Genomic DNA, 27280 nt, shown 5'->3' with positions numbered 1-27280 from the left:
AAACCAACCACACAAATAACCATGTAACTTAAATCGTTCTAAGTGCTGTAAAAGAAAGGTATAAGAACTATCAGAAAAAGGTATTTGCAGCTTAATACTTTTAACCAAGACTTAAAGAGTACAGTACAAAACAGTTCCTAAGTAATCTTTCCTCAATGGTTAGTATAATAGTCTCTTTGTTTTTCTAATACTGTATGCCTTTAAATCTAAATTTCTTAAGATTTGATTCTTGAGTTAGACAGCTATTTGGTAATTAGATGTAACTGGCTGGCTTCATGGGTGTGTGACCTATGTAGGACAAGACCCTGGACTTGACTGAAAGCTCGCTCCTGACATCTTGAAATTCTTGGTAATTTCATCATTGAACTTGTGGTTTATTTTTAAATTTTTGTTATTTGGGGAGTAAGGGGGGAAGGGAGAGGGAGAGCAAGAATCTTAAGTAGCCTCCATACTCAACTCATGAGTCGAAACCAAGAGGTGGATGCTTAACCAACAGAGCCACGTACGCACTGTTGCACTTGTGTTTTGTAAGTCACATAGGACAGTGCAACATGAGCTTGAGCAGAAGGGATTATGGGACTGTCTGCCATGCCTTCTCACTGAAGTTGTATACAGCATTCATGATTGCTGTGAAATTTCTACAACACCATTTGTATTCTCTTTAAGCCTCATGCATCAGGGGTCCACCTGATGGAATTAGGTGTTCTTGTTCCTTATCAACATATCTAACTGAGTAAACTGAGGCACTTGTGGCTCCCAGGGGCTGATTTTTCCATTCTTTAGACTTGGTTTGAACGTGGGAAGAAGAAAATGAGCTACAAAAATCTTTTGATCAATCTTTGAGACTTCCAGTGAACTTTTCAGCTTTGGAAATGAGGTCACTTGGGTAAAAAGTCTCTGGAGCAAATATTTAACTACTAGTTTACCTAAGTGGTTGTGATTTTACCCTGCCTGTTAAGAATGCCTTCCTCACCTTGAGGCATTTTAATAATGACTGTCATAAGCAACAGGAATGGAAAAGAGATATTCATACCAACTCTACAATTTATGTAGTCTGTTCATCTCATAAACCTGTGACTTGTTACCTACTAGGAAAACTGGCACTTCTTCCCCGCCTAAAGATAATTTCATTCTACTGGGCTTCCTGAAAATCTCTGAAGCACTCTTTAAAACAAGTTCATGGGGGCTGCCTGGGTGGCTCAGTGGGTTAAGCCTCTGCCTTCAGCTCAGGTCATGATCTCAGGGTCCTGGGATCGAATCCCACATCAGGCTCTCTGCTAGGCAGGGAGCCTGCTTCCTCCTCTCTCTCTACTTGTGATCTCTCTCTCTCTGTCAAATAAATTAAAATCTTGAGGAAAAAAAAAAACAAGTTCATGTTTTCCAGTGACCTGCTGAATATGATAAAGGATCTTTAGACAAAAAAAAGTGTTCTACCTATAAACAGCACAATTCAAATCTATACTGTGGAAATAATTTTGCCTTAAGCCTCCTCTCAGTTCAGATAAAAAGCCTAAAGGAATTCTATATCATCAACTGACATGTAAAATTCTGTAATTCTGTTCCTGATGTTATCTGCAATTATTAATATCTCATAATCACATATTAAATGCAACTGAAAAACTGTATCACAACTTATACTGGAATACAAACATATTAAAGCTGAATTTTACAATGCTTTCAGGAAGACTTTACTTGGATACCAGGGCTACTGTGGGTAAACCAACATAGTTAGTCTTTAATAATACCATGCTAGGCTCTATCTAAACTGAACTCACATTTTAATCTTTTTTATTTCATCCTACTAGCAATGATGTCATGTCCAATCAAACTTTTTTTCCTAGTACTTACCTATAGAAAAAACCTAAATTCTTTGGCCCAGCATCCAAAACTCTAACCTACTGTTTCCACCTAATTACCACCAAAAAAACCCAAAAACAATAAGAACAAGAACAAAAAAATAAAAACAAAACTTTTAAAGGGTTTTTTTTTTTTTTTTTTTTTTTTAATTTCACTTATTTGACAGACAGAGATCACAAGCAGGCAGAGAGGCAGAGAGAGAGAGGAGGAAGCAGGCTCCCTGCTGAGCAGAGAGCCCAACGTGGGGCTCAATCCCAGGACCCTAGGATCATGTCCTGAGCCGAAGACAGAGGCTTTAACCCACTGAGCCACCCAGGCGCCCCTAAAAACAAAACTTTTAAAAGTTACTGAGTACTTTCAATATACCAGGTGGGGTGCTAAAATTCTAGAAATATAATAATAAAACCTATCTCCTGAAATTTGTATTTCAGGGGTACAGGGAGTGAAATAAAATTAAGCAAGTATGTAAGTAACTGTGATACAAATAACAGAGATAAACAAAATGCTATGAAAAAGAACCTGAAGTTCTTGATAGCAGATTACTCAAAGCAATCCTTCCTCAAAACAATGAAAAATGTTGGATTAAAATATAAAGAGCATCCTCTTAAAAGCAATGAAGGCTTAATGACAATAAAGAATTACTAGGTCAGTAATGAAGGGAAACGGGATTCTAAGAGATATGAAAATTCAAAAGCCACTTCTGCCCTGGAAGCACTTGTAATTTCTAGAAAGTTTAAATTTCACCAGTCTTGCATAAGAAATCAAAGTCCAAGACATGCATAAGGCATGGCTATGTGCATACTGATTTTTACTAGTCTCCAAACTTTGCTTGAGTATTTTCAAGCAAAACAAAACAAACAAAAATTGGGCTTAAATATTCCCCTCTCTGCTTAATGCATAGAAAAATATAAGAGAACATCACTCTAACTCCTAACATAACAACGGTAAGCCAGATAACCTATTAAATCACTTTTCTCGAGTCCACCAGAGTGGAGGCTACAAGGCAACAGATGAGTTGAACAACAAAGAACGGTAAGCCCCTCCACAAGAAGAAATAAAACAAAGGTGGTCACAGAAAGGCTGATAAGAAACAGCCAAAACTGATCAAATTCTTAAATACCGAAAGGTAAATATTTGCTAGTGTGAGACAGTTTAGGGACTCTGGGAGCCTCGACACAAGGTTGAGTCTTTTCCAAAGGCCTCCATTGAGAACTCATAAGAAAGAATGAGGACAAGAAGGGCTGAAAACTTCATTCTCTATAGTATGATCATGCAGGGCCTGCCTATGCTTAAGAAAAGGGAACTTGAAGAAGGTTAGCCATGCTCCAGAACCTGCAAGAGTACAAGGTGGGATTGGCTGTGGTAGGAAAGAAGGTATGAAATCCACTTCCAGCACAGACTCTACACTAATACAAGGCAAAGGTCTGTGGCCACTGAGGAGGGGCTATCAATGCTTGCCCAAGATCTTCCATCAATACAAGGCAGAGATTAGCTGCTTTTGGGGTGCGGGGGGATGGCAGGGGACTGCATGCACTCTGGACTCCCAAGAGGCAGGTAGAAGAACAGAAATTTGAGACAGCCTCACCTCTGAGGACCAGGCACAGAGAGCCATCCTAAGACCAGAGAAAGATATACAGAACTGAGAACACCCCCTTTTACTATGAGCTTTTGCTTCAAATAAGAAACAAAGACAGCCTACTGTTGAAGAAGTTACAACAGCCAGGGGGAGAGAGAGAGACAAAAACCCTTATCGTACAGATGCGCAGGGCCCACAGGAAGTTGAGGATAGTAAAATAATACTACTGTAAGATATCCTCCAGTACCCCAGCCTCACACTAAGCACTAAGTAATGGCAGTCTAACTCTGAAGGTAAAGTGATGATAAAGTTTAAGCCTGGCTCAACTACAGACGAAACCAACTCAACCCATCACAGTAACAATTTGACAGAAGCAGAGTATGTCTATATCCAGGCTTAAATATTATTTATCTCAGCCTCTACTTTTTTTTTTAAACTAACCAAAAATTATCAGACACACAAAAATATAAGGAAAAAAATGAACCCACTGCCAAGAGACAAGAGTCAACAAAACTACATAAATATGGCCCCAATGTTAGCAAAATGGAAAATTGACCCATTTAACAATAAAGTAAGCAAAACTGAAGAACTTAGCTAAAAGGAAAATTATCCAGAATGAAGCATGGAAGAACAGATGGCAATAAATACAGAAGGAGGGCTTAAGAGATACTGAGAGAAGAATAAGGAAGTCTACTGTACATTTAGTTGGATTTAGAGAAGGAAAGGACCAGGGCAGAGAAAAAAATTGAAGAAATACAGCCTGAAATTTTTTTTCAAAACCAACAAAAGGATCAGAGTTAGAAAGCCCAACTAAAATAATTACCAAAGAGAATTAGCAATTACACCAATTTCTACATCAGATACACCACTGTATTTATTTTTTCCTGTTTCTTAATCCTATGAAAATTTTATTTATAAACAACAAAAACCTGAAAATGCCATGGGAGCACTAACTGGGAATAGCCAAAGTTCCAGATGCAAGACTTCAGGGGAAGTAACAACTGAGATGACCTTTGAAGAATAAAAATAGAAAAAGGAATAAGGCATAAACTTGCTAAAGCATGTTAAAGAACTGGAAAAAAGAAAACAATCTGAGTGTCAGAGTAAAACTGAAGGCATAGAAGGTGAGAGAGAAACAGAAACGTCTCTGAAGGGAATGAATACATAAAATCAGACCCATATTATAAAGGCAATCTCGGGTCCTTTGCTCAAGAGTTTATACTTTAACAAGGCAATGGTTGTGAAGCTTTTACCACCACTAATTTGTATATTATTTTTTTCCTTTAGGACCCCAGAAATAATATTCCTGACAAACAGTGTTTTCGAAAATGAAACATTTATCTATTTTTGCCTAACCTTAGTAACAGATTCATATACATATTCCTGCATCTCTTAGAATACATAAAGTTAGTAACTAATTTTAACTACCTTTGTGGAATAATGTGGAACAACCTAATGTTACAGGCAGGCTATAGGCTCAGAAACTACTCAGATTTTGAGATACCAACAGCTAAAAACAAAGAAAAAAATCCCGAGTTTGTCCCCAATTAAGGACAGGTTATTAGGAAGAAATATACTGGCTCTGAGGCAAATTAGTGAGGTTCCAAAAGTAAACAGAAAGCAGATTCTGGGTGGTTCAGTAGGTTAAGCGTCTGCCTTCCGCTCAGGTCATAATCCCAGCATTCTGGGATAGAGTTCTGCATAGGGATAGCTGCTCAGCAGGGAGCCTGCTTTTTCTGCCTCTCCCTTACACCCCCCCCCCCCCCCCCCCCCCCGTCTCTGACAAACAAATAAATAAAATTTAAAAAAAAAAAGGAAAGAAAGAAAGAAAGCAGATTCAATACGTCAAATAAAAAAGAATTCTATGGGGGTGCGGAGAAATTATTCAGAATACTGATGAAAACCAAACATTTTTTCTTTTTTGGCAGGGAAATCGCAGAGTAGAACACAGAGAAGCATGAGTTTTAAAGAAACAAACAGTCTGAAGTACACAGAAGAGGCCTAGAAGCATGGTGGAAACCGTTTTGAAAACAGCAAGCTGAGGTGATAATGGATTTTCAATCACTTACATTATCTACCCATACACCTATGCTACCTCCATGCCTTCTGATTTCACTGTCCCTTTCTGTATGGTCAGCCTAAGGAGGTCACTCTCTACTGATTATGCCTAATGAGTAGATCTGGGGCACTATGAAAAAGTGAACTGAAAAGCTTCAGGCAGTATAAGGAAACGCTTAAGACTAAAGGAGTTCTACATATTTCCCTACATAACAGTAAAGCTTTCTTCGGGCACTACCACAGATTAAGAAGTATGACTTGGATATTTGGTTACCAAATTTAAAAAGCTTATTAATTCCTAAGATCAGAAAAATGACAGCACAATGTTAAGTTTTTTGCTAATTCTGCTTATAAGGGGATCTCTCAAACAACGTGTATCCTTTCCCGTTACTCTCTAGACCACTCTCTTCCATTAAACAGTGTTGTTCAGGATCTGTCAAGAATCACACAGTATTCATAAACCAAATAACCAGACTAACAAAAAAGGCCCCAGGCCCATCTATAGTAACAAATAGTATGGCCCACACTTAAGACTTTCCCTTTAATTAATTAATTTAATTAACAGAAATAAATATGAAACTGAGGCCAGGAAAGATAAATTAAGCATTGCACAATTTTTAGCACACCAGCCCATTTCTACCTGCAAAACTGACAGTTAAGAATGCAAGCTATGAGATCTGTCCTTTACTTGGTATGACTCTAGGCTTAATTTCTCTAACATCTATTCACCTACAAGATGGGTGATAATGACAGTACCAACTTCAAAGGTGTATTATGAACTTTGCTGGCACACAGTATTGTATTCAGGAAATACTCGCTACTATTAAGCAATGCTATCACCATTAAAGATTTTCATACAGTTTAGTACATTGTCTTGCTGGGCCTGGGTGGCTCGGTCAGTTAAGCATTCCACTCTTGATTTCAGCTTGGGTGATGATCACAGGGTCGTGGGACTGAACCTGACATAGGGCTCTGCAATAAGCACAGAGTTGGCTTGTCCCTCTCCCTCTGTTCCCCCACCTTCCCATCCCTGCGCTCTCTCCCTCCCTAAAATAAATAAAATATTTTTTAAAATTGTCTTTAACACATAGTAAAAAGATTTTTTAAAGTCATTCAGATTTATTATGGGAGGATTATTATCTAAAAAAATACCTTGCCTATTTAAGTGTATGAAAAAAATTGGGAAAAATAAGCATTATTAATATTTTATTGTTATCTCTGGTTGGGTTTTGTTTTCTGCTTTATATTCAGTTTTCCAAAATTTCTTTAATGTACTTGGTGTTCCTTTTTTTTTTTTTTTTAAAGATTTTATTTATTTATTCGACAGACAAAGACCACAAGTAGGCAGAGAGGCAGGCAGAGAGAGGAGGAAGCAGGCTCCCTGCAGAGCAGAGAGCCCATTGCAGGGCTAGATCCCAGGACGCTGGGATCATGACCTGAGCCGAAAGCAGAGGCTTTAACCCACTGAGCCACCCAGGTGCCCCTGGTCTTTCTTTTATAATTAAGGGAAACAGTTATTTGCAAATGAAAAGACATGTTTTCTCAATAACTTCTAATAAAATCTATAAAGAACTTCTAATAAGTCCCTTAATTGCAGTACTACTGGTCTACCCTCTTTAGTATCCACATACCACAAAAGAAATAAATATTAAACAAAGAGGTACTATTCTAGTAAATATTAAGTAGGTTAAAATCACTCACAAAAATGTTTCAAATACCCAAAAGTATGCCTTAAAAAATTTACTATAAAAAATTTTCAAAAATATGCTAGAAACAGTAATAAACCTCCATGTACCAATCGACAATCTCCAACAATTATCAACATCTGACCTATCTTATAATCTATTTTATCATCCTCCATTTTAAAGCAAATCCTAATCAGGACATCTGTACGACTGCCTGTACTAAAAACTGTTCTAAGCAACTTGTGGTAAATTACAAAACAGGGCTCCAAATTTCTCCCATCCAAGTACACATACCTCTTTATACTGTGATGTGGCTGGAGGTAAAATCTTACTTTTCCCCACCCCTTGAATATGGGCTAGTCTTGTGACATTTACTTTGACTAAGAGAATGAAGTGTTAAGTGACATTGTACGATCTGAAAGGCTGTAAAAGTCTTATAACTTCCACTTTCACTCTCTTGGAATGCTGTCTTGGGACCCACGTGTCATTAGGCCACATGGAGTAAAGCCTAAATGTCAACCAATACCAACAATCAGACACGTGAGTAACACCATCTTGGACTTTCCAGTCTGAGAAATCCTACAGATGAATGCTGGTCCATGGGTGAACCCTGGCAAAACCAACAGAACTGATTAACAGGTACACAGAATTGTAATAGTAAACAGCAGTTTTGATCCACTAGGTTTTGAGATGGTTTCCTATGAAGCAATAAAGTTTCATAACTCATCCTAGTTTTAATTTTTCTACAAAGTATCTTTATGTACCCAGTTTCTATGAAAAATCGGATTCTATTTCAGAATTTGTCAAACATCTAAGGGAGTTGAAGTTAGTGAATTATCAAGAGCACAATACTACTATACAATAAATTCATGGCATGAAAGGCCAGAGTTACCACACAAAATACTTATGTATTCTAATAGCCACTAGTCTTTCAGAATTGTAAACATAATTCCATTATTTACCTCTATTTGGTATAGCCTTTTCTTTAAAAAATCTGCTTCTCAGGGCGCCTGGGTGGCTCAGTGGGTTAAGCCGCTGCCTTCGGCTCAGGTCATGGTCTCGGAGTCCTGGGATCGAGCCCCACATCGGGCTCTCTGCTCAGCAGGGAGCCTGCTTCCTCCTCTCTCTCTGCCTGCCTCTCTGCCTGCTTGTGATCTCTCTGTCAAATAAATAAATAAAATCTTTAAAAAAAAAAAATCTGCTTCTGGAGGAAAAAACAGATATATACTTAAATGGGAAATGCGAGTGTTTTATTGATACTAGTGAATATGGAGATGTGGAAGCTATGTTAGAAGACAGAAAGTCTTCTTAAAAACTGCCTCTGCATTTTTGTTTCTTTTTTATTTTAAAGATTTTATTTATTTGACAGAGATCACAAGTAGGCTGAGAGGCTGGGGGATTGGAAGGGAAGCAGGCTCCCCGCTGAGCAGAGAGCCCAATGTGGGGCTCAATCCCAGGACCCTGCTGGGATCATGATCTGAGCTGAAGGCAGAGGCTTTAACCCACTGAGCCACCCAGAAGCCCCAAGCCTCTGCATTTTTAGATGACAGATACTTAAAACAAAGATATACCCATGCCTGAAATAATAATCAGAAAAAGGTTTAATGTCTTCACGAGAAAATATGACTATTAAGTCTATGCTACTTTATAAGACAATCTATTCTCATCTGAAGTATACTTAATCTGTAAATGTCAAGTTTCAATCTTCATTCAGAGTGGACACCATGTTAGAGTTTTTTTTTTTCTGGAAGGGGAGAAACACTTTACATTGAAATGCAAAGATCCTAATAAAAGGTGAGAACCTAGCTTTTAAGGTTCAAAATTTGCCCTCTTCTAAACCTGTTGACAAAACTGGGTGTAGAGCAGTAGGTGATTTCAAAACCAGATGTTCAACATGTAGTTTAACTGGTAGAGCCACAAAGAAATGTATTTGAGAGCAAGAAAAACCAGTTTTGACCACATGAGTTCAGACCAGAATAGAAAAGTTAAGATCAATGAAAATTAAACCCCAGCCACACTCAAATTAGAATTTTGTACCCACCCTTGGGTTCACCTTACTATCAGCAATTGTATTAAAGATAGAGTCTCTATAAAATAATGATTTATTACAAATCATTACAACAGAATTTTGCTTTAGTGATTTAAAATAGATCTTACAAGTAATTCAAGATCTATATTTATTTTATGTTGTAATTCTAATGTGATCAGTTAATTCTGTTAAATTTAAGAGTTAAAACATTCACTAGTTAAGTTAAATTTGTTGCTTAAAAAAATAAGGTTTAACGCATTTCAGTCTGCATTCCACTTACGCATTTCCCATTGTTCTTCATTACTGGCACTTAATTATCTGCAGTAACAGAAGGATGCTGTCAGTAAAGATAATCTAAAAATCTTTTTTATTGGGCTTAGGGACACAATAACTCTCCATTCCCACAGCACAGAGCACTTTCTGAAACAGTAGGTCTTTCATGTCACCTTCTAATTTGTTGCAGTTATGGGAACAAATTGTCCATTCCTAAAACAAAATACCATACCATGACTTTGCAGTTTCCTATCAAACTGCTAGTCACCTTAACATCTCAGTTCAAGCAATACTTCCTGTAAAAAATTTCCCCAAAGATTGAACCTTTGTTCAATTTTTGTGCTCCCACAGTACTACTATATTCTTACACTGTGATAATAACAGTAGTTGTTTATACATTAGTCTCATGACTGAACTGTGAGTTGTGGAAGGCAGATGTGTCAAGCGCATTCTTGTAACATGAAGCCTTGGTCTAGTAGCCAGAATACAATGAATAACAAATTATCAAAAAATGTTTCACATAATTTGATAATTCTGCACTATTATTTTCCTAAAATATTAAAACATAGGCAACTTCTAAACATACAGGAGATGAAGAGTTGTGTGAAATGGATATGGAACTCATTAAAAATTGGCTGTATGAGAGCCATGGATGACGTGTCAGTTGATTATCTGACATCTTCATGTAGAACATAGGTGTAGGTCTATATAAGGGAATCTCAGTGCTCTCTTGCCAGTGCAGCAAAAGAGTAATCACCTGTATTTAAGTCAGTAGGAATTTTTAATCATTCTTATTCAAGACATCTGACCCCGCATGCAACTTTGGAAAAAAGTCAAGACCATGCATACCCACAAGCTTACATCTGTGGCATAAATTTACAGCAAAGGAAAAGTTTTAAAAGTTCTTATCTAAAAACATTTGTAGTATGGAACTTACATTATTGGAGGGAAGGGGTACCACAGGCAGAGTAAAATTTTAAGGTTATTCTGACCAGAATATAATAAACTGGACTTCAGGTATCAATTCCAATTGTTTTATATCCTTTAAAAATTCATTCCCAGAGCATTACTTCCCCTAGGTGTTCGACTACTATCAGCTACCTCACCTAATCTAATTCCCACCTCAACTCAAGGAAAAGTGCTATGTTTCTAAGAAAACACAGGTTAAATAATTATGGCAAAATTAAGACCCAAACCCAGATCTTCTGACTCTAAATCCCTCAGACACAACTGTTTCACAAGAGGCTGTAGAGCTGTAAATGAAATACTGATCCCCATTCCTGAAACAAAATGTTTATTCTCTTGAAAAATCTAGTTACACCATGTGTTTCCCTTGTTAACAAAAGTATACTGTTTAGTTTTTAAGTCAAAAATTCATTTTTAACCTTACCTTAGCTCTTGACAGAAAAGTGAGAAGGGAGTTCGGGGAAGTTTAAAATAATTTACCAAAAAAACCCTAAAAAGTCCTACAAAATTAAAAAAAAAAAAAAACTTACTAAATTCAATTTCACTTTGGCACATTTGCTCTCAGTAGTGCCAAACGACACTAGTGGTGACGAATCCACTACCGGGACAGATTTTCCCCATTTATTACTATCTACACGTGCACGTAGAAAAAAAAAATAATTGTAGTATTTTAATGGTGCTTCTCCGTACGTGTTCATTTTCACTACGCAGTTCCATCAAAATGAGAGAATATCTACAACTGATGCCTTCCAGATTTTCACTTCTTAGGCCAACAGGTCCGTTTTATATATATACCATCAACTATTTCGATTTGAAGGACATACAATTTCCCACGACACGAAACTCCCAAAGTAACACGATAGTCAAGAAATAGAGCGATCAATGACCAAATCTTCACCGCAACTGAAGGGCTGGCAAAGTCCCTTCAACTGGAGACCGAGTTGGCGGAGTCCCAACCCTCCCCGCCCTCCACACGGCGCTCACTAAATACCTCACTCGTGACACTCCCGGCCCGCAGGGTTCCGGAGGATCCTCCTTACCCCCATCCAAGAGGAGGCCGCCAAAGGCCAAAGCAGTACCCAAGCCCCTTGCCCTCGCCGACCACACGTTCATCAGGAAGACGTACAATCTGCCCCTCTACCCGTCACAAACTCCACCACGAGACGAAAAGGCCACCGGTCGAGGCCTGCGCCCGGCCGCCCTCCGTGACCGCGGCGCGGATCACGCTCCTCCGCCCCAACTAAAGACGAGGGACGCAGCCTCCGCGTCCCCAGGCCTGCACTTCGTTTCCTCCCCTCCCCCACGCGGCCTTGGTTAGAACCAACTCCCCCAGAGGGAGAAGCCCGGGCGCCGCAGCTTATTACCCCTGCTCCCGAGCTGGCACTGTACAGGGCGCGTCCTCCTCGAAGCGACCACCGCCTTCTTCCTCGGAGATCAAGGCCCCTAAATAAACCAGAGCACTCCGCAGAGAAGCACAATGGCGCCCGCCCCTCGCCCGGATCCGGCGCAGAACCGGCCGCCACCGTTGAAAGCCCCTCCCTTCTTCTCCCCCGCCCCCAACTTCACAGGCTCCGCCGACTTCTCGCGAGAGGGGCGGTGCTGCGGTGACCCGAGAGCTGCGGGCGGTCTCGACGTACCCTACCGCGGGGTGGTGCTCTGACTGCGGCAACCGTTGAAGGGCTGCCCCCGGGGAGGCAGCGAGGCGCCACTGGTAAGCAGCTGCGGCGGGTCGGCTGGCGGGCTGGCGGCTGGGCCAGTGAGGGTGCGGACGCCGGGAGCTGGGCGCTAGAGGCCTGTCCCTGGTTGGCCGCCCTCGCCTGCTTGGCGAGAGGTTCTGGTCCAGCCCTACCGCTCCCAGGCGCCCGAGCCCCCGCTACAGGCTCTTGCCCCCTCCCGCAAAGCTGCAGGACCCACTGCTTGAAGTACCGCCCAGCTATTTTTTTCTTTTTCTTTTCTTTTCTTTTCTTTTTTTGGCTCTTGGTAAGTGGCGCCGCGAATGTTTATTGACTTAAACACTGCTTCATCCGACCTCCCCTCCTCCCGCTCCCTTCCCGCCCTGCTTGTGGTCTGCGAGCCCTCCCCTTTCAGGGTAGGAGCAGGTTTCTCCGGGACCGTTCCTTGTTGGTCATTAAGTCTTGGTGGTGGTGTACTTTTGCAGTTATGTCTTTTAAGATCCTGGTACCTATCTTTGATAGTGTAGCTATAGATTTTGCAGTAAAAATTCACTTGGAAGAAAATTGTGAGGTAAATGGTCTGGTTAAAATTAGGCGAAACTTCCAAAAACCTCTAAGTGTGGTAAACTTAATATATAAAGGATTAGTAAAAAAAAAAAAAAAAAGGGAGGGGCGCCTGGGTGGCTCAGTGGGTTAAGCCGCTGCCTTCGGCTCAGGTCATGATCTCAGGGTCCTGGGATCGAGTCCCACATCGGGCTCTCTGCTCAGCAAGAAGCCTGCTTCCCTCTCTCTCTCTGCCTGCCTCTCTGTCTACTTGTGATCTCTCTCTGTCAAATAAATAAATAAAAAATCTTTAAAAAAAAAAAAAAGGGAGTAAGAGAAGAAAGCCACAATTTATGTGGATTTAGATATTACGTGGATTCAGGTGATATTGTGCGTATTTTGAATAATTTATCAAACGTAAAGTTCTTTACCGGTAAAGATAAGTTATTGAAACTTGTAGGCTTACTCAGGGCACCTGATTTTTTAAAGTGACTTATTTTATTAGGTTTTAAGCAATGCATTGCATTCAAGTAATTCTAATTAATGACGTAGGAGTTATATATATATATATATATATATATATTTTGGTCATTTCATCTGAAGGGAATGCACTATCACTTATCCCATTTCACTCTGGGAGAATAACAGATTGTCCATACTTCACTATTATAAATAAATTGTAAAATGTAATTTTTATTACCATTTAAAGTTGGCAGGTAAATGCCAGTCTATTTTTTCAGGATGTGAATTAAAGAGCACCTCGTATATTACTTTAGAGGAAATTAATTTGCCCTTTTTAGGAAACACATTTTTTTCCTCAGCCTGTTTGAATATACCTCTAGCTTTGTGGCAGTTGATTGATACACACACCTGAAGCACCAGACTGCATGAGTACAAATCCTAGTTGTGCCTCTTATCTTACTACCTTTCTTGTCTTGAGCAATTCCTTAACCTTGCTGAAACTTGTTTCTGTAAAATGGGGTTGATAACAATACTCGTACTCCATAGGGTTGTTGAAAGGATTAAATGAGATAGTCATCAGTTCCTGGAACACAGTAAGCACTCCATAACTATTACCTATTGTATTCCATGTCTAAACCACTGCTAATACTGTTTCTGGGGCTTAATATTTTATAGGTCCCTTAAACATCATCTCAAGTGTTTTCTACGCTAAGAGGAATGGCTGTACCATTTTCCTGAGCTATGGCAGTAAGACCTGGTAGCAGTAACTTCTCTACAGAACCCCCAAACCTAGCAAGAATGGTTCAGATTTTGGCAGATTATGGCTTCCTCCCCACCCAGAACTGATGATATCAGCAGAGGTGAGTGTGGCACCAATTTTCTGTGCAAAACATACCTTCCAGACTCTAATTTCTTAGCAACCCTAGTAATTGGATAAAGATCACTGATAACTATGTTTTTATTCCTTAAGAATGGTTAGATATTGTTTTTTAAAATACCTTCTCTGATTTGAGTTTCCACGTAATTATCATTATTAATAAATAATCATTGAGATTTTCCTGTGTTAAAGACAATTTGATGGAAATTGTGGATGCAGATGAGTTACAATGGTGACTATATTTTCTGAACTAAAAATCAGTACAAAATGATTTGACAGGCAAAATTTTTGAATTCAGAACTGTTTGACCAATTTAGACTCCATAATTGTCTTTTTTTTTGTTTTCCCCCACAAAATTCCCCTAATTGACCTTCCTTTGCTAAAGTTTTTGTCCTTGGACCAACTCTGACATACGTTTTTGTATCTAAAGATCTTGGTTCACTTGCCCACACCACTCATATTGGTTCCCATTTCTGAACTTGGCTTCTTCTCTAAATTAGGCTCTTATTTACTATTATGAATTTCCTCCTTCTACTTTATAAATTTGTCATTTGGTCATGGTTATAAGAGCCCTTTCCTCTTATGGTTAAACATTTCTTCAACTATCTAATAGCTTAGAAAATTCTCTTTCAGATATTGAATTTTAAAGTTCCAGTGTCGGGTGCCTGGGTGGTTCAGTGGGTTAGGCCTCTGCCTTCAGCTCAGGTCATGATCTCAGAGTCCTGGGATCGAGTCCCGCATCGGGCTCTCTGCTCGGCAGGGGTCTGCTTCTCCCCCATCTCTCTCTGCCTGCCTCCCTGCCTACTTGTGATCTCTGTCAAATAAATAAATAAAATCTTAAAAAAATTAAAAAAAAAAAGTTCCAGTGTTCATTTTTTTGTCATTCTACAACCTAACCTTCTAAGATGTTTCTCTATGTGAGGGCAATCTTATAGATAATCTTCACTTTGAATAAACAATGTGATCTTGAAAAAGTGTGGTCATGTTTGCTTTTTATAAATCAAATCATTTTTAAATGTAGGTTATTTCTTAAACTTTTGAGTTACAGGAGGTAATACTGGGGATGAGAAAAGAGTGGCTATAGGCAGGTCCCTGAATTGAAGAGAAAGGATGCCAATTTCTTCTTAAATGGGAATCTTAATCCCTGGAAAGGAAGCCTTGTAGCATCAACCAATTTGGGAATCAACTATTTAAAGTTATGGGTAATTTGGGGCACCTGGGTGGCTCAGTCGGTTAAATGTCTACATTCAGCTCAAGCCATGATCACAGGGTCCTGGGATTGATCCCCACTTCGGGCTTCCTGCTCAGTGGGAAGCCTGCTTCCTTCCCCCGTACCCCTCCCCTTATGTTCCCTCTCTCGCTGTGTCTCTGTCAAATAAATAAATAAAATCTTTTTTTAAAAGGTTTATGAGTAATTTTATTTTTTTAAGATTGTATTTATTTGAGTGAGAGAGAGCACCCAAGCATGCATGGGGTTGGGGAAGGAGAGAATCCCAAGCTGACCACACTGAGTGAAGCTGACACAGGCCTTGATCTCACGACCGAGTCATGATCTGAACTGGAAGCAAGAGTTGAGCGCTTCACTGACTGAGCCACCCAGTGCCCCAAGGTATAGATAATTTTAAATATGTAATATTATTTAATCATAGATTGAGAACTCATCCTTTTTTTTTTTCTTTTTCTTTTTTTTTTTTTTAGATTTTATGTATTTATTTGAGAGCATAAGCTGGGAGGAGGGTCAGAGGGAAAGGAAGAAGCAGATTCCCCACAGGGGGCTGAACCCAAGACCCTGAGATCATGACTTGAACTGAAGGCAGATGCTTAAACGAATGAGCCACCCAGGCGCCCCTAGGACACTTCTTCTTACTTAAGGATTCTGTGCTTTAAATCTTTGATGTGAGGAATCCCTTTCATTCCAAAAATGATAAACCCTGATTTAGTGATTTTATGAATTTTAATTTTTCCCTAAATTGAAGGTAATCTTAGAAATTTGATCAAAAGGTACCACATTTAATAAATAAACATCCAAGGCACTCTGTTGGTTGATTTCTGCTGCAATAATTTTCAATCCCCAAAGCTAATAGATGAAACAATATAAAAACAAGTAAAGAGAGTACCATTTTAAAACCCTCACTGAAAAAAATTGGGGGGTGGATACAATCCACCTCTCTGAGAAACCCTTTCTTATACCTAAGCTCATGATCAAGAGCTCACTGGTTCTAGGAATATCATTTTTGCTCATATAGCTACTCCAAAATATATAAGCTGATCAGAAGCAATAACCAATTTATTAGACACTTGGAATTCATATGTGAAGCACATTTCAAACTGCCTGAAACATGGTTTTAAACAAAAGCAAGTATCTTTTATTATTAATAGTACTGGGGGTTGGGAAAATATAGTATACAAGCCAAATCTGGTTCACTCCCTATTATTGTAAAAAGTTTTATTGGAACACAGGCCGGCTATGTTTATGTATTGTCTATGTATTAGGGTTGGCCAGAGAAACAGAACAAATAGTACATAATAGTACTACCTATCTCTGTATCTAGAGAATTGGCTACCACAGTTGTAGGGTAGACCAGAAGGCCAGAAACTCCAACAAGCGTGGGTAAGTATAGCCTTGAGGCAGAATTTTTTCTCCAGAAAAGCTATTTTTGCTCTCAAGGCTGATTAGATGAGGCCCATCATATTATCAAGGATAATCTCCTTAAAGTCAACATATTGTAAATGTTAAGCACATTTACAAAATCTCTTCACAACAATGCCTAAATCAATGTTTAATTAAATAGCTTGATACTCTGTATTCACTAAGTTAACTCCTAAAAATAACCATCACCACCTATGACTGCTTTTATCCTACAGTGGCAGAGTCGACTAGTTGTGATAGAGACAATATGGCCCAGAAAGCCTAGCATATTTACTATTTGTTTTTTTACAGAACGTTTGCTGACCTCTCCAGTAAACTGTGAAACTATATTGAGCTGACTGTTCCTTTAATAACAGTCAAGCTAAACACATACACATCAGAATGATAATATTTGGCCTCTATGGCTACTTCAGTTTACATTTAATGAGACTATAAGCAGAAGAGCATCCAAATACTTATATAAATTCCTTGGGTATTTCCTCTGGCAAGTTTGGTCACTATCCCCTTCTTAATTTTTTTTCATGTGTATGATTTTATATCAATGTAGGTATGTGATTATGCATACTAGCTATTTTAGTACAGGCCTTTTCTCTTTCTTTTTTCCCCATTACTTCATAATATGGCTCTCCTGCCTCTAATTACTACTCTACAAATATCCTTACAAAATTAGTGTCTTTCTGCACTTTTTTCTGCATGATCACACAGTCTTAAAAGAATAGTTTTAGAGGCGCAGTTGATTAAGTGTGCGACTCTTGCTTTTAGCTCAGGTCATGATTTCGGGATCCTGAGATTAAGCCCAGTGATGGGCTCTGCACTGGGCATGGAGCCTGTTTGGGATTCTGTCTCGCCCTCTTCCTTTGCCCCTCTCCACCCATTTCATGTGCAGTCTTTTTCCTAAATAAATAAATAGATAGAAGAATAGTTTTATAACCCACATGTACGGGTATGCTCTCTCTCTCCGTCTCTCTCTCTCTCCACACAGAGAACTTTTCATAGTTTTTTTAACCATTTAGTTTATAAAATAGCATCGTTTCAATATGCATATTCATCTTGCTTTTTTCAACCAAAAGTACCTCTTATCTACATCCCTATTTATATTGTTTATCCTTTCTTTTCCATTGTGAAAGCTATTACCACTCTGTCCTGTCTTCATAGTGTTTTTTTCAGCTCTCTCATCTTTTTCTTGACTTGTTATTTAGTATCTTTTGCCAAAGATACATTCATATGATAAAATGTGTCTCTGATTTCTTTTGTAACTTTTGGGTTTCTAGTTTATTTTTAAAATAATACCTATTCCTGGATTGTATCATGTAGTATCCTAGATTTTCTAGACTATGTTTAATTAAACTCAAATTAATATTTATATATGCAATAAGATAAAGGATACAATTTTATGTTCTATTCAATGGATAGCCAGTTTTGCATTTCTTTTTTTTTTTAAGATTTTATTTATTTATTTATTTGATAGAGATCACAAGTTGGCAGAGAGAGAGGAAGGGAAGTAGGCTCCCCACTGAGCAGAGAGCCCGACTCGGGGGTCGCGGGACACGTGGGGCTCGATCCCAGCATCCTGGGATCATGACAGCCAAAAGCAGAGGCTTTAACCCACTGAGCCACCCAGGTGTCCCCAGTTTTGCATTTCTTAAATAATCCTGTCTTTATGTATGAATTAGTCACACATTGAATTTTCAAATTTATACCAGATTTATTTCTGGATTTCCTATTGTGAAAACTGAACTATTCAGAACTATAAACTGTACAGAGAACTATCGCTTAGGTCCCTTTTGAATCCTTTTCACATATTGATACTGTTCTGCATTTTGGTCACCCAAGTATTCAATAATAAGAAATGGTAACTCTATTTTCCCCCAGAATCACCCAATAATATACCTAACTAGCTTTGTATTATAGACAATGCATGTTATACTACTAACCTACCTAGGAATTATCTTAATATTTTTCCACTATTCATTTCCTTTTTTCAGCAACTTGCTAAAGCCATTGAATATACTTCATTATATAAAAACACCTTATCAATATTTTTGTATTTCACAATAATTTTTTTTAAAACTATACACATAAACACATTTATACTACTTAGCTTCTTTTTCTTTTTTTTTAAGATTTTATTTATTTATTTGACAGACAGATCACAAGTAGACAGAGAGGCAGGCAGAGAGAGAGGAGGAAGCAGGCCCCCTGCTGAGCAGAGAGCCCAAGGTGGAGCTTCATCCCAGGATCCTGGGATCATGACCTGAGCTGAAGGCAGAGGCTTTAATCCACTGAGCCACCCAGGTGCCCCTATACTACTTAGCTTTTTAACCCTGTTTCCCATCCCAGAGTCCAGTCTCAGTTTTCCCCAGGTAGCATTGGCCATTCTTGACAGCAAGTGGGCTATTTGTATCCTAAACAATAGAGAAGATTCCGAAATTTTTCTATATTATGTCATCATAAATGTTATGATAACAGTGCAGTGCTTTAAATATTTCATTTATAGTTAATGTTTGTAATTCTTAGCTTTAGCAGAGCACTCATTTTGTTGTTGGTGGTTGTTTTTTGTTGTGGCTTGAATATTATTCTCTTTAAACCAAAGAACACTCTACTTTAAAAACATATTTTAATTCAGTTCTTGGAGATGCTAATTCAGTACTTTTTTGTTTGTAGACCGTTAATTGTGCTTAAATTATGGAAAGGCTTTTTTCAGAAAAAGTAATTATTTTATTGTTTTAAAGTCCATTTATTAGGGTTATTTTTTAATCTTACGAACTTCATCTCAAATAGTTCTTCAATTGAAAGTTTTGAACATGTGTTTTCATATTAGGGCCCTAAGATATGAATGAAAATATGAACTACAACTTCAATGAATATTTGGTTTCCCTTCATGGTTTTATAAATATATTGATGTGACTGTTTTGTTTTAGACATTATTTCTTTAGGTTGATAACCAAATGTTTTCTTGGTATGTCAATTTTGCTACTAGTCATTATGTTACAAATTGCTGGAGTATTTCTAAAATACAATTTTTTCATGGAGTCATATATCAGGATTTTAATAGGCCTTATTATCAATCTTTAATCTGCATAAATAAGACAATCAGATTACAGAATTAAGAAATTAATTGGACAGATGAAAATTGTATCTAATTGATAAAGACTTTAAAGTTAAATTTAATAATTTTTCCTGATAATGTTCAGAAATAAAAACTCTTAGTGTTTCGTCTTACCTATGCTTGGAATCAAGCCACATGGAAGCTACTAGCATTTATTTAATTTTTTTTTTTTAAAGATTTTATTTATTTATTTGACAGAGATCACAAGTAGGCAGAGAGGGAGGCAGAGAGAGAGAGAGAGAGAGAAGCAGGCTCCCTGCTGAGCAGAAAGCCCGACGTGGGGCTCGATCCCAGGACTCTGGGATCATGACCTGAGCTGAAGGCAGAGGCTTAACCCACTGAGCCACCCAGGCGCCCCGCATTTATTTAATTTAATGGAAAAAAAAATGTATGGAACGACCTAAATATACTACTGCAATAGAATTTGCTTCTAAATCAGCTAAAGGGAGAAAAAAGCAACTCTTAGATATTGAGTGGAAGTTTTTACACCCTATTTAGAAGACTTTTGTTTTCTTACTAACCAAACCGTGTATAGAATTTAAGCTTTGTCCATAGCAAAATTGGCACAGACTGTCTTTGCAATGTTTCTAACTTATTTTATTCAGGAAAATGTTTTGGAAAAGAACAAAACCTTATTAATATAAGGTAGATGAAAAAATGCTTTTAAGAATAAAATATAAATAAATTTTTAAATACAGATTCAACTTTTAAACATTACATTGTTATTTTTAAACTCATAGTAAGGGAGCATTTCCCTTTTTTCCTGAATTGAAAAAAAAAAACATTTTTAACTTAGCATTCTGTCAACTCATATAGATAAATGAATAAATTACCTTTATTTATGAAAAAAAAACAAATGACACAGGTCCTTAGTCTTGAAGAATGGGACTGTGTATTCCTGTTAAAAATCAAGGAATAGTGTGGTTCCAGTTTTTGGTTACATGTGGAAGGAATTTGGAAGTCCCTACTCCATTGTAACAAGTAAAATGCTGAACAGACTGAAAAATCAGCAGCTCTTCTTAAATTCTTTTAAGAGAGAGAAGGATACAAGGCAAACACTACCCCTAAGATGGGAGATACTAGACAAATACAATGAGTTGTGACTTGTAGGAGTAGAGACTCAGGAGCTGAAACCACCACAGGAACAGGTGCCTGGGTAGGAAAACCTGAACTGTAATTGTTGCAATTGCTGGAGGCTCAGTGCAGACAATTCTGAGACATAACAGCTCCAAGAAGACCCAATCATAGGCTGCCACAATATTGTAAAATTCACCTTCAGGAGCTAGAACAGATTCCCAAAATAAATAACTCTTGGACTTCTGGCAAGGGGAAAAGGAACCATTTTGAAAACACACCGGATCACTGTGTTCCTAACAAACCCTGCCTTCAGGAAAAGCTAGTTAACCAAAACCTAACCTGCTGAGGTATTATCAGAGCCTAACTAATCTGGGTAGGAGAAATACCCCATTATAGCCAGCTTTAGCCTTACTTGCAGAAGAAAAGAAATACCCACTCCAGCCAACTCTAGTCATCCTGTCCCACCTAAGGCAATAGAAAACAAAACAAAACAAAACTGAAAAGCTCTTTTGAAGTTCACAGCCTGTAGGCATTGGCTCACTAAAACACTGAGACCTAGTCATGGTGTTATACAATGCTTCCCCTCCCTGCTCTCACCATTACGTTACTAAAGATTTATTTATAGTAGTTCCTTTTACCCCAGCATATTATGTGTGACTGTTAAGAAAAAATTACAAGGCATTCCAAATAACAAAAAACAAAAACCACACAATTTAAAGAGAGCATCAGAACCAGACATAGTGGAGTTGGGTGGAATTTTGTTGTTGTGTGTGTGTATATATATATATATACATATATATATGTGTATGTATGTATATATATACATATACATATATATATATACATACATACACATATATATATGTATATATATATATATATATATATTTTTTTTTTTAACATAGCAACCTGATTTCACATCGTGCACATTTTCTGAAGTTTGAGATTCTTAACCTGTATTCTTCACAGAATAGGAACCTAAACCAACTATAATTCTTAAAAAAAAAAAAAACACCCAACTATGATTGATTAATATGCTAAAAGTTCTAATGAATAAACCTAGACAACACACAAAAGCGGCTAAGGAAAATAAGCAGAGACATAGAAATAGTAAGAAAGAACAGCAACAAAAACAATGCTAGATAGGAAAAAAAAAAAACACTGTAAAAGAAAGGAAAAACATCTCTGATGAAAGGAAAGCATCCCTGGCTGAGGAAAGCATCTCTGAATTAGAGTGTATGACACTAGAACTCTTAAAAACCAAAGCTCAAAGAGAACAAAAAGTATATATAAAAAAAAAACCAGAACACAATATCCAAGGACTGTGGAACAACTAGAAATGGTGCAAAATAGGTGTAATGGGACCATCTCAAAGAGAAAAGAAGAAATATTTGAAACAATGACTGAAAATTTCCCCCAAATTGACACCAAACAAGATACCCAGGAAATTCAGAGAACACCAAGCAGGATAAAGGCCCAAGGAAACTATAACTTAGCAGATCACTTTCTAATTGAAGAAAATCAGAGATAAAAGAATCCTAAAAGAGGCCAGAGTTAAACAACACCTTATAGGACCAAAGGAACAACATAGAGGCAAAGATAAGGAACAAAGATAAGAATTACACCAAATTTCTCCTCAGAAACCAGCAAGCAAGAGTGTCAACTGAAATATTTAAAGTACTGAGAGAAAAAAACCCACTAATGCAGAATTCTGTACCATGTAAAATTACCTTCAAGACCTGAAGGAGAAATTGACAAACAGAAGTTGAAGAAATTTGTTGACAATAGATCTGCCTTACAAAAAATGTTAAAAGGTGGGGCACCTGGGTGGCTCAGTGGGTTAAGCCGCTGCCTTCGGCTCAGGTCATGATCTCGGAGTCCTGGGATCGAGTCCCGCATCGGGCTCTCTGCTCAGCAGGGAGCCTGCTTCCTCCTGTCTCTCTGCCTGCTTGTGATCTCTCTCTGTCAAATAAATAAATAAAATCTTTAAAAAAAAATGTTAAAAGGAATTCATTATAGAGAAGGAAAATAATATAGTTCAGAAATTCATATCTGTGTGAAGAAAGAAAGAGCATCAAAGAAGGAAAAATGAAGGTAAAATATGAACTTTTATTTTTCTTTTTAATCTAATAGCAGTTTGTTCAAAATAATAACAACAATATATTGTTATGTGTACTTATGTATGTGTCTATGTATGTGTAAATAAGTGCTTCTGTGTACTTATATGTAAGCAAAATGAATAACAACAATGGTATAAGAGGTGGAAGGAAGGAATTAGGATTATTTTGTTAGGATGAGATACACTACTTCTAAAGTTGTATATTGTTACATGAAAGTAAATTGGTTGTAAATGTATATTGAAAACTGTAGGGGTAGAGGCACCTGGGTGGCTCAGTGGGTTAAGCTGCTGCCTTCGGCTCAGGTCATGATCCCAGGGTCCTGGGATTGAGTCCCGCATCGGGCTCTGTGCTCAGCAGGGAGCCTGCTTCCTCTTCTCTCTCTGCCTGCTTCTCTGTCTACTTGTGATCTCTGCCTGTCAAATAAATAAATAAAAATCTAAAAAAAAAAAAAGAAAAGAAAACTGTAGGGGTAACCAGTAAAAAAAGCAAAAACAAAAGAATAATTGATATGCTAAGAAAGAGAAAATAGAATTATGTAAAACATTCAGTTAAAACATTCAGTTAAAAGAGGCAGAAAACAGTGAAAGACAAGAATAAGAACAGAGAACAAGGGCAATAAATAGAAAATAGTAACAAATGTAATAGATATTAATCCAAATGTTGAATGTCTGTGGTCTGAGTGCACCAGTTAAAGGATATCATCAGAATGGATAGAAAAACAAGATCCAACTGTATGTTTTCGACAAGACACTCATTTTAAATATATGTGTATTCTATTTATAAGCAGACTTCAAAGTAAAGAAAGCTACTAGTGATAAAGAGGAGGATTACATAATGATAAAGGGGTCAATTCTCCAAGAAGACATAACAGTTTTTAATATGTGTGCATCTAACAAGAGAGCATCAAACTACATGAGGCAAAGAGAATTAAATGAATTCATTATCATAGTTGGAGACTTCCATACTCCTCTCTCAAAAATGGATAGATCCAGCAGATAGAAAATCAGTAATGACATATTGAACTCAGCAGCATTTTTTTTTTAATTTTTAATTTTTAATTAACATATAATTTTTTTTAGCCCCAGGGGTATAGGTCTGTAAATTTCCAGGTTTACACACTTCACAGCACTCACCACAGCACATACCCTCCCCAGTGTCCATAACCCAACCACCCTCCCCCAACTCCCCTTCCCCCAGCAACCCTGAGTTTGTTTTGTGAGATTGTCTCTTATGGTTTGTCTCCCTCCCGATCCCATCTTGTTTCATTTTTTCCTTCCCTACCACCCCAAACCCCTCAGATTGCCTCTCAAATTCCTCATATCAGGGAGATCGTATGATAATTGCCTTTCTCTGATTGACATTTCGCTCAGCATAATATCCATCTATGTTGACGCAAATAGCAAGATTTCATTTCTTTTGATGGCTGCATAGTATTCCTTTGTATATATATACCACATCTTTATCCATTCATCTGTTGATGGACATCTAGTTTCTTTCCATAGTTTGGCTATTGTGGACATTCTCAGCAGCATTTTTTTTTTTAAATATTTATCTATTTATTTGACGGAGAGAGAGAGATCACAGGCAGAGAGGCAGGCAGAGAGAGGGGGAGAAGCAGGCTCCCCGCTGAGCAGAGAGCCCGATGCGGGGCTCGATCCCAGGACCCTGAGATCATGACCTGAGCCGAAGGCAGAGGCTTAACCCACTGAGCCACCCAGGCGCCCCTCTCAGCAGCATTTTTAATCAACAGGGTATAATTGACATATATAGACTCTACCCAAAACAGGAAAATGAATATTTTCTCAAACTCACATGGAACATTCACCAAGATAAACCACATTCTAGGACATAAAACACACAGTAACAAATTTTAAAATAGAAATACAATGTCTGCTCTGATACCACAATGGAATTAACCTAGCAATCAACCACAAAAAGATAACTAGAAAATCTTAAAATACATGGAGATCAAGCAGTATACTTCTAAACATAGAAGATGAAGAAGAAATCTCAAAAGAAAGTTTTAAATATTTTACGGGGTGCCTGGGTGGCTCAGTTGTTAAGCGTCTGCCTGCAGCTTATATCATAATCCCAGGATTCTGGGATTGAGCGCTGTATCAGGCTCCCTGCCCTGCAGGAAAGCCTGCTTCTCCCTCTCCCACTCTCCCACTTGTGTTCCCTCTCTCACTGTCTCTCTCTCTCTGTCAAATAAATAAATAAAAATCTTTAAAAAAAAAAAAAACCTTTAAAAAAATTTTAAACTATATGAAAATACAGCTTAATCAAAATTTGTGGGAAGTAGCAAGGCAATGCTTAGATTATAGCATTGAATTCCTATGTTAGGAAAAAAAAGATCTAAATTCAATACGTTTCCACCTTAGGAAACTAGAAAAAAAAGAGAAAATTAAGTCCAAAGTAAGCAGAAGTATTAGAACAGAAATCAATGAAACTGAAACCAGGAAATCAAAAGAAAAAATAAAACTAAAAGCCAGTTCTTCGAGAAGTTCAATAAAATCACTAAGTCTCTAGCTAAGGTTAACTAAGGAAAAAAAGAGGATATAAATTAATAATGTCAGAAACGAAAGAGAGAACATCACTGCAGATTCCATGGAAATTGAAAGGATTGCAAAGGAATACTATAAAGATCTCTATGCCCACAGATTTGATGACCTAGATGAAATGGACCAATTCCTTTAAAGACCCAATTTGTTAAGACACACACAAGGAAATAGATTTGAATAGGCCTATATCTATTAGAGAAATTGAATCAATAATTCATAACCTTCCAAAAGAGTAAGTAGCAGGCCCAAATGGGTTCACTATTGAATTGTACCAAACATCTAAAGGAGAAGTTATACCAGTTGTCTACAGTCTCAGAGGATAGAAGCAGAGGGAATACTTCTTAACTTGCTCTGTGAAACCAGCACTACCCAAAACCAGACAAAGACTTACAAGAAAATAAAACATGAGACCAGTATTTTTTATGAGCATAAATGCCAAAATCCTTGACAAAATATTAAATCAAATCCAGAAATGTATAAAAAGAATTATATATCAAGTGGGGTTTATCTCAGGTATGTAAGGCTGTTTCAACATTAAAAAATTAATTAAGGGGCACCTGGGTGGCTCAGTGGGTTAAAGCCTCTGACTTCGGCTTAGGTCATAATCTCGGGGTCCTGGGATTGAGCCCTACCTCAGGCTCTCTGCTCTGCGGGGAGTCTGCTTCCCCCTCCCTCTCTCTGCCTGCCTCTCCGCCTACTTGTGATCTCTGTCTGTCAAATAAATAAATAAAATCTTAAAAAATAATAAAAAAATAAAAGATCAATTAATACAATCCATCATACCAACAGGCTAAAAATAGAAAATCACATGAACGTATCGAATATAGAAGCAGCATTCAACCAGATCCAACACCCATTTGTGACTCAACAAACTAGGAATAGAGAGGAACATTCTCAACTTGATAAAGAGTATACAAAAAATCTGCAGCTTATGTCATTCTTAATGGTGAGAAATTTGAAGCTCTCCCACGAAGAACAGGTACAATGCAAAGATTTCTCATCTTACCTCTCCTTTTCAACATTGTTCTGGAACTCCTTGCTAATGTGATAAGGCAATAAAAGGTTTACAGAGTGATTCATGCTGTATATGTATACGAAGTCGACATGATGTATCCTTTAAATATTTTATAATGATATGCTAGTTATACCTTAATAAAGCTGAAATTTGGGGAAAAGAAAAAGGAAAGGTATATAGATTAAGAAAGACATAAAACTGTCTTCATTTGCAGATGATATGGCTGTCTATGTAAAAAATCTGAAAGAACCAAAAAAAACCTCCTGGTGCTAATACGTGATTATAGTAAGGTTGCAGGATAAAAGATTATTATACAAGAGTCTGTTGCTTTCCAGTATAAATGAAAATGTGGAGTTTAAAATTAAAAATTCAGTGCCATTGACATTATCTCCAAAAAAAATATTTGGATATAATTCTAACAAAATACATATAAGCTCTATATGAGGAATATTTTAAAATTCTGATCAACAAATCAACAAAGAACTAAATAAATGGAGAAAGATCTCATGTTGATAGATAGGAATATTCAGTATTGTCAAGAGGTTAGTTCTTTCAACTTGATCTATAAATTCAGTGCTGTCCCCCCAAATTTCCAGCAAGTCATTTCATGGGCATTGACAAACTGATTCTGAAGTTTATTCAGAAAATTCAGAACAGTGTGCCTGGGTGGCTCAGTCGGTTAAGCATCTGTCTTCAGCTCAGGTCATGATCTCTGGGTCATGGGATTGAGCCCCACATTGGGCTCCATG

General features: G+C 37.7%; 1 protein-coding gene across 2 annotated transcripts in view; it reads right to left on the bottom strand.

Annotated features, from left to right (window-relative positions):
* The window catches only part of MARCHF7 (membrane associated ring-CH-type finger 7), a 51028-nt gene extending 39064 nt beyond the window's left edge, over positions 1-11964 (bottom strand). Inside the window, exon 1 of one of the 2 annotated variants that reach the window (XM_047721864.1) lies at positions 11809-11964. The gene's annotated coding sequence lies outside the window, so the exon portion shown is untranslated. Of the gene's footprint in view, positions 1-11435; positions 11562-11808 lie in introns of those variants that run through there. The other variant, XM_047721865.1, reaches the window with a different exon arrangement.
* Between the last annotated feature and the right edge of the window lie 15316 nt (positions 11965-27280).

This window comes from Lutra lutra, chromosome 3 (genome assembly GCF_902655055.1).
Source record: "Lutra lutra chromosome 3, mLutLut1.2, whole genome shotgun sequence".
NCBI classification, from domain to species: Eukaryota; Metazoa; Chordata; class Mammalia; order Carnivora; family Mustelidae; genus Lutra; species Lutra lutra.
Note: the sequence above shows the minus strand (reverse complement) of the source record. Positions and strands in the feature narration are given on the sequence as shown.